Source organism: Athene cunicularia (genome assembly GCF_003259725.1).
Source record: "Athene cunicularia isolate RWA chromosome 8 unlocalized genomic scaffold, athCun1 chr8_part1, whole genome shotgun sequence".
NCBI classification, from domain to species: Eukaryota; Metazoa; Chordata; class Aves; order Strigiformes; family Strigidae; genus Athene; species Athene cunicularia.
This window is the reverse complement of record NW_020799109.1, coordinates 31237860-31252524: the sequence shown is the minus strand read 5'-3', so window position 1 is coordinate 31252524 and position 14665 is coordinate 31237860. Positions and strand designations below refer to the sequence as shown.

General features: G+C 40.5%; 1 protein-coding gene and 1 non-coding gene across 2 annotated transcripts in view; both read right to left on the bottom strand.

Moving 5' to 3' along the window:
* Positions 1-14665, bottom strand: part of COP1 (COP1, E3 ubiquitin ligase) — a 134171-nt gene that overhangs the window by 15746 nt on the left and 103760 nt on the right. The window lies entirely within an intron of this gene.
* LOC113483205 lies at positions 3025-3159 on the bottom strand. Its single transcript, XR_003398987.1, has one exon.

Here is a 14665-nt window from a genome sequence, read left to right as displayed (position 1 = left end):
GAAAGCATATATTGCTTACATTTTCTATGTGACACATACACGTGTGCTACAGAACTGAAATCACCAGGACCTGTTGAGATAGAAGGACAAATTGTTCCTTGCAGAGAAAAATCAAGGCACAAACCTTAACCTTAGCATGTGTGTAAGCTTCATGAAATTATACCTATACTAATGCTATTTATAGCATACACCTATTTGGGAAAGAGGACTTTGATTTAAGGAATGGATGTTTAATTAAAATAAAACAAAAGTTTCCATTAATCTTGAAAGAATTCACAACCTGCTGCTCTCCTTCAACATCCAGTTCAGTTAGTGCTGTGCTTGATCCTGTTACAACATTATCTATCTGAAACCTCCTGCAATGCCAACAAGGCTGGGCATGCTGTAACAAACCAGATGGCCTTCTCTAGTCTTGAGAAATAGGAAGCTTTCTCTCCTCAAAATACTGTTTCAAAAATGCCCCAAGTGCAGTGGGCAAATATTTTCTGTAGCCAGAGCATAGAGGAAAATTATGAAGGAAAAGAGGTGTTGATTCAAGATCAGTGATGAAAAATGGCTAGAGCCTACAGCTGCATGCAGCCGGTTCTGATGATATCCAAAACTGCATTTAATGTCACAGGCTAGTTTACGCTTAAGTAGTAACTAAGTAAAATTCCAGTTATAATTAAATCTTCTCCCTGCACATATTCAAGTCATAGGGTTCTGCTAAAAAAAGTTTACCGTCTTCTGTTCCTGTGATACAGAGTAAGCTCAGGTAAGGAAGGGGCAGCAGAGCTGAGCATCCCACCCCAGTCAGCAGAACCATCTCCTCTTCACCTACAGCCAAGAAGTAGTTTAGAGCTGGCCTGGCTTACGGTCGGCATGGTACCTCTAAATACTATGACCTTATGCAAATGGGAGCTGAACTGGATTTTGAGCTGGGTCACATCTGCAAGGCTGTTTGAAAGAGAGATATTTTGTGACTGAAAGATGCTGGAACCTCTGAAAGAAGGTATGTTGAAGCACAAAGGTCATTTTTTTTAAGTCAGATTTGATTACCAAATCATATGGCTGGTAGTGAAAAGACAGTACAGTAAATTGAATTTTAATAAGGTATGACTGTACATAAAATGTGAACAACTTCATTAAACAAAACCATACAGAGTACAGATGATACATATGAGGTTACTTCTCTAATATCCTACTACTGATGCTTTTTCCATTGTATTTATCTGGGGGGAAAAGGGAACGGGAAAGAGAACTATGCCTTAGGTATTAAGAATCATGAGAGTACAGCTTTATAGTTTTAGTAAAATAAATGCAAAGCATGACACCTTCCCTACTTTGTTCTGCAGAATGAACTATTCAAAAGATAATAATGAACTTTGCATCACCTAGAGGACTCAATTGTGCTCTGCTGCCTGATTCCCTAATCCCATCTATCTAAAACACTCCCAAATCCAGAAGAACAAGTGAAACCAGCAACAAAAATGCACCTGAGAAATCAGAAATCACTGGGTCATTGAGGTGTTGAAAAGCATTTTAGATTTAAAAACAAAGGATGTTAAAAAAGCCTCAAAAAACCCTAAGGACTGAGATTAAAGTCAGACAAAAAACATAGGATGTCTTTAGACAAGTTCACTGATTTTGAGAGGGGAAAAAAAAAAAAATCCAAACTTGACACAATTCTTACTATGGAGAAATACCCTATTCTTTCATTCACCTTCTACTTTCCCTCTTTGACTTGCTCATTCACCTCCCTGAAATTTACCCTCCCCTAAGGAACACCAGGAGGTAGACCCTGAATCCTAATTGCTATTCTACTAAATCCTATAGATTTAAACGTGCAAAATTAGTGGGACTTGCCTATCAGGCATTCTCCACAACACTAGATGAGAAGTCACCTGCAAGCGCTAGATGGGCTTTCTTTTGTTTATGGGCTTTAAATAATTCAGAGAGAGTAGTTGTCAAGCTGAATCTGCAAAGCTCCCTTGACTTTGGGCTTATATTATTAGACTAACTTGCCTATTGTTTATAAAGACAAAAAGGAAAACGTTAGGGGATCATATGTCTGCATGGGAGGGGAGTCAAGGGCTAGAAAAACAAGGGCTGTCAGGACAGAAGTCATTAAAAAAAACAGATGGGAAAGCAAAAGTAGGCAATAGGTGAAATACAGATGTACCAGCAAAGCAGCAAGAGCAAGTTGCCAGTTTGGTCATGCTATACATAAACAATGCTAGCAGTTTCTTGTGTAATACGATGTAATTCTTTAAAAAAGGAAAACCCCAAATGCAAATGGTAACTTTAATTAGCAATTAAAAGCACAACTTCCCAGCTATACAGCTGCAGCCACCTCTCCCAGATCTGTCTCACTTCTACAAACCAGTGACAGGCATCAGGCATCAGGCCAGCACTTAATAATCATCCAAAACCTCAGAGATAGCAATTTCATCCTCTCTCCCTTTCATCCTTTTTTTTCCTGGGTTCTTTGGGTAGACAAAGATTTAGTAGATCCTACCTGGGGACATCAGCAAACCACAGGTGATGGACCCTGGAATCCCAGGGAGCTCACACACTCCAAGGTGCCCTTTAGATTTATTTATTTATTTAAAATGATTCCTAGCCATGCACAGCTTTGATGGGGTTTTGCATAGTCATTTTCAATCAAAGCTGCAAACCTGGCTTTATAGTAAATGACTGTTTCTTGAAGCAGCAAGAAGAATCTAAAGGGAAGGGAAATCTCAGGACCTGCTCCACCCATGCACATCTCCAACCAGAATGTAATCACCTCTACAGTCAGTTTGCTAAATCTAAAGAGGACTTATAAAAAAGACAAAAAAGGCATTTTAATACAAAATCCAGTAACTATAATTACAGTCTTAAACTACAGAGTTGGATTAACTCTTGGCAATTATACTTCGCTCTGGATGCTGCAGACAAAACCCTGCCCAAGGGCTGTCCCCACGTGGTGGGACATCGTGGTTGGGCAGCAGTCGCTGTCGAGGACACTGCAGGAGCTGTCTCAGCACGTTACAGGATAACACACATGTATGGAGGGGAACGATCTGGTTTAGTTGGCTCTCCTAAAGCAGACAGAGACCTCCACTTTACTCTAGGAAGACTGCTGTGGTGGACAAAACATATTTCTTTTGCCCATGATTGGTCCCAGCAGCTTCCAGTCCTACAAATTTTCATGATTAAAACAGCCTTTTATTATGCTGTCTTTTATCCTGGGCTTCTGACCATATTAAATCCTAAATGAAATCTGATGTAACGCATGCAAATAAGCTGAAGAAAAGAGAATTCAAATAATAGGAAAATATAATTAAGTGGGAAAGTTTAACTCAGAAGGTCAAAATCATTCTATCCAGAAGAGATGCTGAACTGAGAACACATGCACACCCAACAGCGTTAAATGCAGCACCGACCTTTCTTACTTGCTTGGTGATTGCCAGCTAACAGCAGGGTCTGAAGCTGCAGTGCTGTTAATAAGTCCCTAAATCTCCCGGCCTTGAATATGCTCCTAAACTCCAGGGAACAGCTTGCAAATGGTGTGCTGCCTGCCAGCATCCCTACAGCAAGGCCTTTAAACAGCAAGCTGCCTTTTTTTTTTTTAAATTTTAGATGTGGTATGTGCACCTGAAATAAGCATTGCCAGCTCCCAAATATTACTGATCACAGCTCACTGTCAGGTAAGAGTCCTGAAATGAATTGAGGGGCTGTCAAGATCACACATCACAGCTGGAAATCCTTGAATTACATGCTTCCCCTCACACTCTCTCCTTGGCCCTCTGAAAGGGCAAGAACCAGATGACATCCTTACTCTGTTCTAGGCTGTATCCGGAGAATTAGGACAACCTGATGACTCTATGCACTTCCGCTGGAAAACAGAAGATTAAAATAAGACATTAATTCTAAAAAGCATGATTTTGTTGCTAGCATCACTGCATTGGCAGTGAGCACTTGGGGCTGGCAGCAGCAAGGAGGAGCAGCGGAAGGCACTGCAGCTCTGCTGGATATGCTGCCCAACAGCAGTCCTTCTCTGGGTTCCCAAACAGGAAGCAAAGCTGCATTAAGGTACTTAATTTTCCATCCTGGCAACTCCACAAACACAGCAGTGGCTTAGTTAATGGCAGACCTTTAAGTCATCAGAGGCTTTTGCAGGTGGAGTGAGCCCTTTTCCTTACTGCACACCAAAATAATTTCTAGCTAACAAGCTACACAGATTTAACCCATTCCATACAACACCTCCTACCAACTTTATTCCAAAAAACAGAAAGCATTTTACTTTCTAACGAGCCAACAAATGAGAAAAAAGCATCCTCCTTCACATGATGTAGTCACAACAGTTCTCTAAGGCTTGCGATTTCTCAGCACTGTGAGACCAGAAAAGGTTCTAAGTGAGATCTAGGTAATGTTCTACATCACTGTTTAAGGACAATTCAATCATCTTTGTTCTGGATTAAGTTTTCCTTCCAATTAATCTTAACAGAGCAATGAATAGGAAATCCATGACTTGGGAAGTAGGCAGATTTTATTTTTAAACTCAATTCACAAGTAAAATCATCTCTCTTATAGTGGACAATTCTGCCACTGTTCAAGTTGTTTTCACACAGTGGGTACAAAAAAATTATATCTCTAGATATCTCAAATTGAAATGACTGTTTTTAATGCTCCCTGTCATTTTGAATGCACGTGAAGACTAACAATACTGTATCAAAAAGAGAAGCTCAGCAATCAAGAAATCCATTAAGCTACCAATGACACTAATAGCGAAAAAAGGAAGTTTAAAAAACTCAAGTACATATAGAAAAAAAAAATCATGTCATTTTCCTGCTGGGATTATAGGAGTGAACAACCCCTTGTGTTGTGACACAGTACCTCTGATTTTGTAGTATCCTTCAGCTACATAAATATTAGAATACAAACCCAAGCTCTGCTGACAAAGGGTGAGGGAAGACAGACACACACTTCCGGCATTTGATTTTTTTCAGCTGATCTGCTTCATCCTACCTTGATTTTAGATATGCTTTCTGAAGAGATGCTGCTATTGACTCACTCCTCAACAGACACCACAGAGCTGAAGCCAGGGCATGTAGCAGGTACCTGCTGCTTTTCTCTTGGCCTAACAATGTCTCAAATGTTTCATAGTAGAGACTGTGAGAAATACAGGACAAAATACAGTGGATATAAGAAAATAAAAATGACTGTACTCTACTAGAACTACACATGACTTATTTCTTGACACAGCAAACTCATGTGTACTGTTACAATCATTGGCAGAAAAGCTCCTCTGAAGAGTTCATGATCATCTATTGCCCTAGCTATACCTTCCAAGGAAGAAATAAACAACAGTATAAAGAAATGGAGTCTAAAAAAAGCCACATGCACAGATCACATACACAGTATGCATTTGTCTAGATAAGGAGAGACAGTGATGATGAGGCTTGGCATACATCACATTCATTACTTCACTAACTGATTTGTAGGGAGCTAGTCCCAAATTCCACATTCATGTATTATCCAAAAATAACACAGAATCCCCAGCCAAGAATACACTTGTCTGTATCATAAACCCACCTCAAACCTGCTCACAAAGGAAAACAACAGCAACTTCAAAAAAATCTGTAAAAAAAAGAGTTTTCACAGCTCATCTCCCCACATTCCAGAATAGGTAATTCCCAGGTTCACAATGAATACCAAAAGCCAAAGATAGTGATTGTGGTGGGCTTACGAGAAGGAGACTGTCCTTGCCCCCACTTCCATGCTCAGACAGCTCTGCTCTCAGAGGAAAACCAAGGAATCTTACAAGGAAGAGTAAGGATGGCTACAGAGGGTGGCCAAGAGATGTGGAGAGGGTCTGAATTTGCATTCAAGTATACACTGGAAAAGTAGGGGCCAAATTGCATCCCTTCATCCTGTAATGATAGATCTAGCCAAACATTTATCCAAAAGAAATTTCTAAATCAGCGTTTTTCTTATACAAACATCTGAGTATCAGCAGAGTGACTTTTCAGTGTGGATCTTTGCTTACTTTTGGCAAGGTAAATGTATATATTCTTAAGTTCTGAAACAAAGAAAACTCCCAAGCTCCCAGTGCAGGCTGCTGCCTGCTATAACACTAGAAGAGAAGTTTCACAAGCTGCTCACTCCTGTTTTACTTCAGATTTTCATGTGTTTCCTAACAACTTAAATTTCTTTTTTTGCATTGTCAAGCCAAGCGTGAACCTAACAAAACCAGAAAGCCAACAGTGAGATTAATCCTTCTGTACTAAATAAGGACATTTGTATTTCACTTCCAGCTCATTTTCTCTGCTTTATTTTTTTTTCGACTCCTGCTGGCCAAACTTTATCTTTCAAATGCTGGAGCTAACATGCAAGTTGTGAAACAAAGCACACACAGTAGCACTATTAACCTCCCATTTTAATCAAGGGTATTTCATTCTAAACAAGTAGAGTCCTTCCCCAAGCACATACTCTGCAGACTAGACTGGCCTGCCATTATTTGGTGGTCAGAAGCAGCTTGGTGAGAGCAAGCTGCTTTGTGAAAGGTCTTTCTTAGAAGAAGGCGGCAATGAGATCTCAACCAAACAACCTAGAAACTACGAAGAAAAAAAATCACATATGCCTGATTTACACTGGGAGACTTGGCTAGCAATGCTGAGCCTCTACCAACACGGGTAGTGAGGAGGGATGCAGCATCTCCTCTTCCTGCTGCAGTTAATTTATGTGCTATCTACAGATTACAGGTAAAAGGAAATTTTTTTTTATTTAATGGATCTGAACCAATCTTTGTTTCCAGTATATGTAATATTGCTTATCTTCCCTCCAGTATCTCTCATTATTATAAGTAAATGGGAAACAATACACTGTCTCGTCTGCCAGCTCCCCAGGCTGCCCAGATATACCTCTCTGCTTAACTTAATATTCACTTCAGACATACTAAAGTTAAACTAGAAAATCCAGTACTGCACCAAACAGCTCACTTCTCTCCAGCTTTAGCAACCAGGTAAATTTTGGAAGTGACTATGATATGCAATAACATATAAGAAATGTAATTGTTTGAAGTAGCGCTTCCCTTGCAGAATTCAGAACACCTTGTGCAAGGGTGAATGCAACTCCATTCAGCTGCACAACCCCAAATTAACAGTATAATTGCCATCTAAAAGGTGCTCATTAAATTACTAAATGTAACTTTCCTGCCATACTGGCTTTCTTTTACTTAGCAAGGACTGATTATTATAATTCTGTATGTATCCTATATAAAATAATTACATATCCTAATTACATATCCAGGTAGTTTCAATTCAGACATGCGATTGCTTTCAAAGGACCAACAGTTTTCACTCTGTGCACATAGCTAGCTCATCTAGCATTAGCTAGAATTAGATCAGAACACCACCAAAAGGAAACTAAGTATTATTTAAAGAGGTTAAAAGGATACCAATCTGTGTTGCTGTTGGAAAACCAATATGAGCAGTTGTTTTTAAAGGAAGTGCCATAAAAGCCTTAATTCTTGCTTTGCTAACATGCAATGTAATTAGCATTAAGCTAGTTACAAGTTACTGGGTTTCAAAATGCTTTGGGGTTTTGTTACTGATAACAGAAGGGCAGAAAGCACATGAAAATCTTCAGAACACTTGCCCAGAGCCAAGCAGTAACTATATTAATGCATAGATCTACATGAAGTAAAGCTTTTGCAGAGAAAACCACCTGTGCATAAATGCTTCTACTTCCATTTCACCCAGAGGTTAAATTATCAGATCAAAATCTTGTGCTGGAAAGAAAAAAAAAAATCAGTTCATATTTTTTCCACTTCATTGAGACTCTGTAAAACATTAGATCCTGCCATTAAAACTGCTTGATTAGGAGCGCTAGAGTGAAAGGTTGATGCAGCTCGTGAGCTTTGACTACTGAATGGTGGTGGTCTGGCAAGATTTACTATTGGTAGATGCACTGAAGAACGTGAAGAAAAAAAAAGACAATATTGTGAGGCTGCTTTAACTGTAATTGAAGCAGTGTCACTTGTTAGAGGGAATGGGGTTATAAACCCACCTTCAAACAGCAGCAACAGTAGACCACCAGTAGCGAGGGTTTCAAACGCCCTCAGTATGGGAATTCTGCTGCTGTATTGAAGCAGACTTCAAAGGCAGTGGTTAGCCCAGTGCCAATGGCTTTTCAAAACCTACTTCACTCTCTCGCTTTGCTCTTGCTGGTCTGAAACCAGAGTCTTCCTTCAGCACTCACTAAGTATTGAGAAATGCAGCTTTACCCCTGCAGCTCCTATTTTAAATGACCCCTTCATCTGCTTCACAGAACACTGAACACTGCCCAATTTACTGAGATTAGCTTTGATCATTCAGACCTCATCTCACTGGCAGTTGGTGCCAACCAGACTTCAGCAGATAGATGGCACTTCAAGGAAAAAAAAAAAAAAAGCAGCCAGCATGAACCTAGCGGTGAAAAAGATAGCAGAGGCTGCTCACGTAGGAGATGCTGTGACTCAGAGGAGACCAGCTTCGGTTGCAGCTTGAGATCAGGCAACAGATGTTGGCTCAGTACCCGTAAAACTTGCCTGGATCCTACAATGACTTACTACTTTCAGGGGGCTTGCTCCAGGACACTATACATAATATACATCATAAACCCCCCAGAAGATACTGGCGACAGGCCTTCCTGCCCAAAGGCTAAGAGCTGTGGAGGAGGAGAGAGAGCATGCCTGCCACAGCTAATCCCCTGGGCAACAGAGGGTGAAATGCCCGTAAGACAAAAGCATAACACTAGAACAAGCATGGGAAGACAGAAACTTACAACTCATGGTAAGTAGGTTTCCAGACATCATCTGAAAAAAACACAAACCATCCAAGCCTTACAACAACCTAATCAATTATTTAATCAGCATCTCCAGAACCCAGCAGTATATGTATCAGAATTCAGACCAAGGGGCCCAACAGCAGCACTAGTGGGGAGGGAAAACAGTTGTCCAATTATTTAATTCTAAAAACAAATTCTCTCTGAATACCAATCTGCTTTTTCTCTCTCTCCACCCCATTATATAATACAAGTGACCCTGATTATCGCTCTAATACAAGTAATTTTCTACTAAGTTGGACTGTTTGGGACATAGCTTATACAAAGGGCCACACAATACATACTGTTGCACTTCAGCTTGTAACTTGTAACATTATGGTTCCGGAGGGAGTCGGGGATGGAGTCAGGAATGAAGTCAAGGTTCCAGGTGAATTCCTTAGGTTCATCTGTTATAAAATTCATACTTGAATAAAGAATTGATGGTTACTAAAGCAGCAGAGTCCCAACAGGAGAGAAACATCCACTTACAAGTTTATTGACAGCTGCAGAGAGACTTCTTTGCATCCCCAGTTCACAGTGTGTATCATAGCAATACAATTTGTGATTGCTTTGGGATGCCCTTAGTTTTTAAAGCCTAGGAAACAACAAGAGCCTGCTCGGACCTCTGCTTGCACTGGCAATGAACTGCAATCCATTATCTCTACAGTTACACCATCGGGATCAGCTACTGGAACTGTAATGTCAACAGCACTCAGAGTTATGTCGACCACTGTCATTCACTTGCTCTAGGAAAGAGATGACTCTAGTAAGGAGGACCTCAGTCCTATCTACAGCGCACTATCTACTCTTGGCATTAGAAGAGACACACTGGTAAGCAAATATCGGCTATAAAAGTCTGAAAGAGTAAATGCTGTCTTCATTCAAGAAACATGGGTGACTTTGATCTCCCTTCACTTCAAAACCCTTGGCAATTTTCTGCAATTATTCAGGGAAAAAAAAAAAAAAGCCTCACCTTGCAGAAGGAGAGAGAAATTGAGTTTGCAAATGTAAACTTAACACCAAAGAAGAAAAAGCCCGAGCCACCTACATTTCTCAGAGAAGCTATTCTTAAAATAGAAGCTAAAATGATATCAGAGTACTGCAGTACCACAGGGGAACTGAACTTCCAGAGCTGAACAAAAGCGACAGACTTATCCCCTCTGTTCGTAGTGGCAGCACAGCCAGCTGCTCTGTCTCTAGAAAAGGAAGAGTTGACATAGGCACTGATGTACCAGCTACCCGCTGGAGTGCCACCTTGAGACCTGAAACCGCAAAATTAATGGTGCAATACACTTTTTTCCCCCAAAATACACTAGACAGGAGGAGCACAGCAGACAGAGGACAGGGTTATCAGGGAATCACCTGGTTCCCTTCACCCCTGCCCACGCTCAACTGTGGCAGCAGTGTGGTCCAGCAAGTGACTGCCCTCACCAGGAGGAAGCTCAGAGGGTGTCTTGCAACTGGCAAGAAGGCAGTAAGGAAAGAACATTTACCAATTTTTTTTCCTTCTTCTACAAAAGACTCAAAATTAAACACTTTCTCCTAAAGCCCGTTATTTGCATAATCACATTATCAGGATGGTCTTTCACATGGACCAAAGTGTCAACACGCTGAGATTTCAACCTAAGGAATGAACTGTTAATAATAGAGTATGATTTTTTTTTTTTTTACATAAAGTTCTCCACAGTTGGACTCCAAGGGTTTTAATGGGTAGTAAAATATTGTTAGTCACCAGTACTTTTTAATTAATTCTTCTCAGCCACATTACAAATAAAGACCAAAATGAGCATTTGAAGAGATATGGGTATGAAAGTATATAAGCTTGTTCAGCACAAAGGAGCATACATACTGAACTTGTGACATATTTTATCAGCAAGGTAGAAATTATTCTGCATATGAAAACACTTTTCAAGCAGTAAATAAAACAACATATACAGAATATGTTGGTATACATAAGTAATATGCTAAAATTTGGGAGAAAAAAAATCAAGCATGCATATCTTTTGATATTCTGGGTTCCACTTGTTTTTAACAAAGATTTGAGACTTTCAAATGAGTAAGGAAGCAGTAGACATGAAAAAGGATGGAAGAGAAATAAAATAAATTTACTACCCAAGGAAACTGCGAAGGAGCAAAGTAAAAAAAGTCGAAGAAAACTTCTTGTTTAAAGCATTGCCAATGGCTAGAGAGCAGAGAGCATGTCAAGAGGAGTGGGAAGCCATCACACAGCCAGCTGCAAGCTTCACAGCACGTATGCTACGGGGCTTAGACAGCTTCCACAGGAGGAAGGAAAAATCTTTGAAGAGTTTCAGGAGGGGGAGAAAAAACACTAGAATAAACCCGATCAAAGTCACATCTTGCTTTTTTAAAAGCTAATCATTCTCAGCCTTCCATAAACTGCTGTGCATTTCAATCATGAGAGAGAAGATGACAACCATCCTGTTCACAGGATGAAGCAGTAGTATGGCACTGCATGGGAGAATAACCTGCAGGAATACCGGTTTGGGAGATGCTGCACAGGAATGCTATGGGCCAGCTCCAGTCTAGGAAAGAAAGGATAAGTCAGAAAACAGCAGGTGTCCTCCCTAAAAATACTGCTGTTGAAGCTACTCATGCTGCTACTTGTGCCACAGCTGGTATCAGAGGCAGGCAAGGGGCAGCTTGGGTCTGATCACTCCAGGCAGGCATTTATCTTGTAAGCTTTAGATTACTACCTAGGTATATCTTAACTGACATCTGAACAACTAGTTTTATTTTTGCAACAGGCTCAACAACACTGAGTTGAAGCTGGAAGTCAAAATTCTCAGAGATTTTGAGACTTTAAAATTTCAGCAGCAAAACAGAACAAAAAAATATCAAGTCTTACACTTTGTCCAACCAACCCACCCACCACCCCCCACCCCCATCGATCCCACTGGAATTCATATTTCAATTTACAAGAGATGGAGTTAGAGTCGACACAAGTTACTTAAGAATGACACTGAATAAGCATTTGGTTATTTGGGAATGACAAAGGAGATTTCATTCTTAATGTTCCCAAGTCATCCAAATTAATTAGCACTTTAAAATGGCAATGAATCACTTCCCAAAATAATTTGTATTGGCTAAATTAATTCCAGTGAAGGGAGTCAATTTGCTGACTGTAAATTATCAGAGTCCCTGACTATCTCCTGTGTACACTGTGTACCATTTATTAGGCTACTGGGAAACAAAGGATGGCTACTTTTCATCAGTGAACAAGATTACAGCCCTATTAAGTGACCAGCTTATTGTGATACAATTATAGGTTTCTATTTAAAGCATTCAAGCCAGACATCATTAAGAAATGTTCAGAGGAAAGGAAAAAAACAGAAGAATAGCTTGTTTTCTGGAGAGATGTTCCAAAAACGTATTTGAAGGGAATATTTCCATCCTCTTAGATTAACAGAGAGAAGTTCAAAGATGCAAGACTAATTATGAAGATACTTCCGTCATCTGACAGTGCCTAGAGGCAACCTGAGCCTGGAGTCCCAGAGCCCGCTTCTCTCATTTGTGGCTAGATGATTGTTTTGAGACTCCCCTAAATTAAAATGAGTTTTGAAGAGAGATGAGGGGAGAAACATACATGGGTTTCTGCTCTCCCTTTTTAAGTAGAGGGGATGCTTTCATAGCACTGCCACACCGTCGCTCTGAGAGCCTTCCTCCCGAGTGCCACAAGACCTCTGCATGCATCCGGCACGTACCACCACCCACCCCCTCACTGCAGTAAGATGACTTGGTTAAAGCCTGCAGTGCTGCTTGCACTAGGTTTCCCTTCCTAACCACTCTAAAAGGAAAAAACAAATAAAGTTTTACCTAAACTAATTTGCACGGTATTCTCCTGCTCTTATCTGTATCTCCTTACAGGTATCAAAGCCCTGACATTTCTGCTTGAGAAATCTTTCCCCAGCTAACCTGCTTATCAGCAGTAATGAATACTCATGCAAACAGGTACAAAATTAAATGGCTTCCTTACAGTGATTATGATAGATTGAGCCATGCTTAATCTACATAATCAAATTGCTTCTGTGTTCAGCAGTAATACCTTTTTGCTGTCCTGGGAGTAGGTTCAGCCTTGGTTTCTCTTTTGACGGCTTCTTTCTGAGAAACACTAACCGTGACTCGGAAAGTGGCTACTTGAGATGCAATTACTTAACACAGCTGTGCACATCACAAAATCTGCAATATAGCAAGGCACATCACAAAATCTGCAATATAGCAAGGCACACCCAAACAAAAGGTGTCCTCCTTAGGGATGAGGAAAATGTCATGTAGGACACATAGGGGAAAACGATGTACAAACCAATCTCCAGCTACTATCCTAGACAAAACTGGAGTGACCCACCCAAAACAGATAAAACCACTCTACCCACCTAACTGCAGTGAGCTACTACCACTACTATAATTTTCCCATGCAAAAGCATCCCTACATGTAAGAGCACCACCTGCTTACATGCTAATGAAATAGAACGACGTATTTTCCAGTCTCAAGTCCAGATTCACATTTCAAATCAAGCTGGTTAAATCCTGCCAAGGTGCCAGAAACAAAGGATGGTCCAGGTATATTATAAAACCTTTGACTTGGGAAATACAAGGATTCTGTTCAGGGAAGGTTCTGAAAAGCACCTCAATGTCTGACTCATGTTTATCAGGTCATTTAGGTTGACAGTGTCCTGAAGCTTTCTCTACATTTAAATATTGATCAAGTTTTAGAGTCAAATGAGAAGTGAGAAACAGTTTTCCTCACAAACTATAAGTGCTATTTAAAAAATATTAAACAGCTTATTTATCATTGTCCAAAGCACAGCACTTGAAAGAAGCAAAGGTTTGTTTCCTGATGTACTGGTTGAGAGGTCTTTTTGTTTTCCTGTTTTTCTTTTTCTTCCAAAAAGTCTAACACAACTATGAGCCTACAAACTAGTGCTTATTTCTAAACATTACTTAAGAGTTGAAAAGTGAATAAGACTGCTGCAAAATGCTAATAAGCACTTATGGAGAAAAATTTCTCTCCCTTGTTAGGGCTTTGACACAGGTGGAAGGCAGGCACTGGCCGGACTCTGCAGTTGGAAAGGTGATAGCTCTAGCAAAAAGGTCCCTGCATCTTCACGGACGAAGGAAAACCAATGCAGAAGGGGGGAAAAAAAAAAAAAAAAAGATAGGTTCTGGCAAGGGCTTCTGGCACAGCTTGACTTTGGCTCAGGAGGAAGTAAAATCTTGAATTAAATAAAAATAGATTTCAGAAAGAATCAATGACATTTCATCTGAAAGTTTTAGTTAAGTTTTAATTAGGATCTGAGATTTTGCACTTAAGTGCATGAAGTGAAGGAGTACATGTACGCATGCCTTCCCAAGATAACTGACAGATCTGAAACTTACTCATCTCATCTCAAAAGGTTAATTAAAGAACAATCCTTGAGCGCAACACCACAGGGAAACCAAGGAGAGTCTGCTTCACTGAGGAGCTCTAGGGAAAGGCTGGCACACAGTGCTCACATCTCTCCCCTCAGAAACACTCCAGGTAGCAAACTGAAGCTACTGCCCCATGACCATGGCATGGAGACAAGCAAGATGGTTTTGAACTAGCCCAGCAAGGCACAGGGAACAGCACACCTATAGCAGTACAAAGCTTACTCGCCATGCTCCCTGCAGCTCTGGGGTAGGTTTCCCAGCCTATGCTGGGCTCTGTACGGCTGCTAGGCTGGAGCTGCTTTGATGCACAGACCCTTCAGCAGAGCAGGTATAATCACCGCCAGTGGTGAAAGGCAGGTAAGTAACTCTTATAATTAGGAAACTAAAGCAGAGTGACTCATCCAGGATC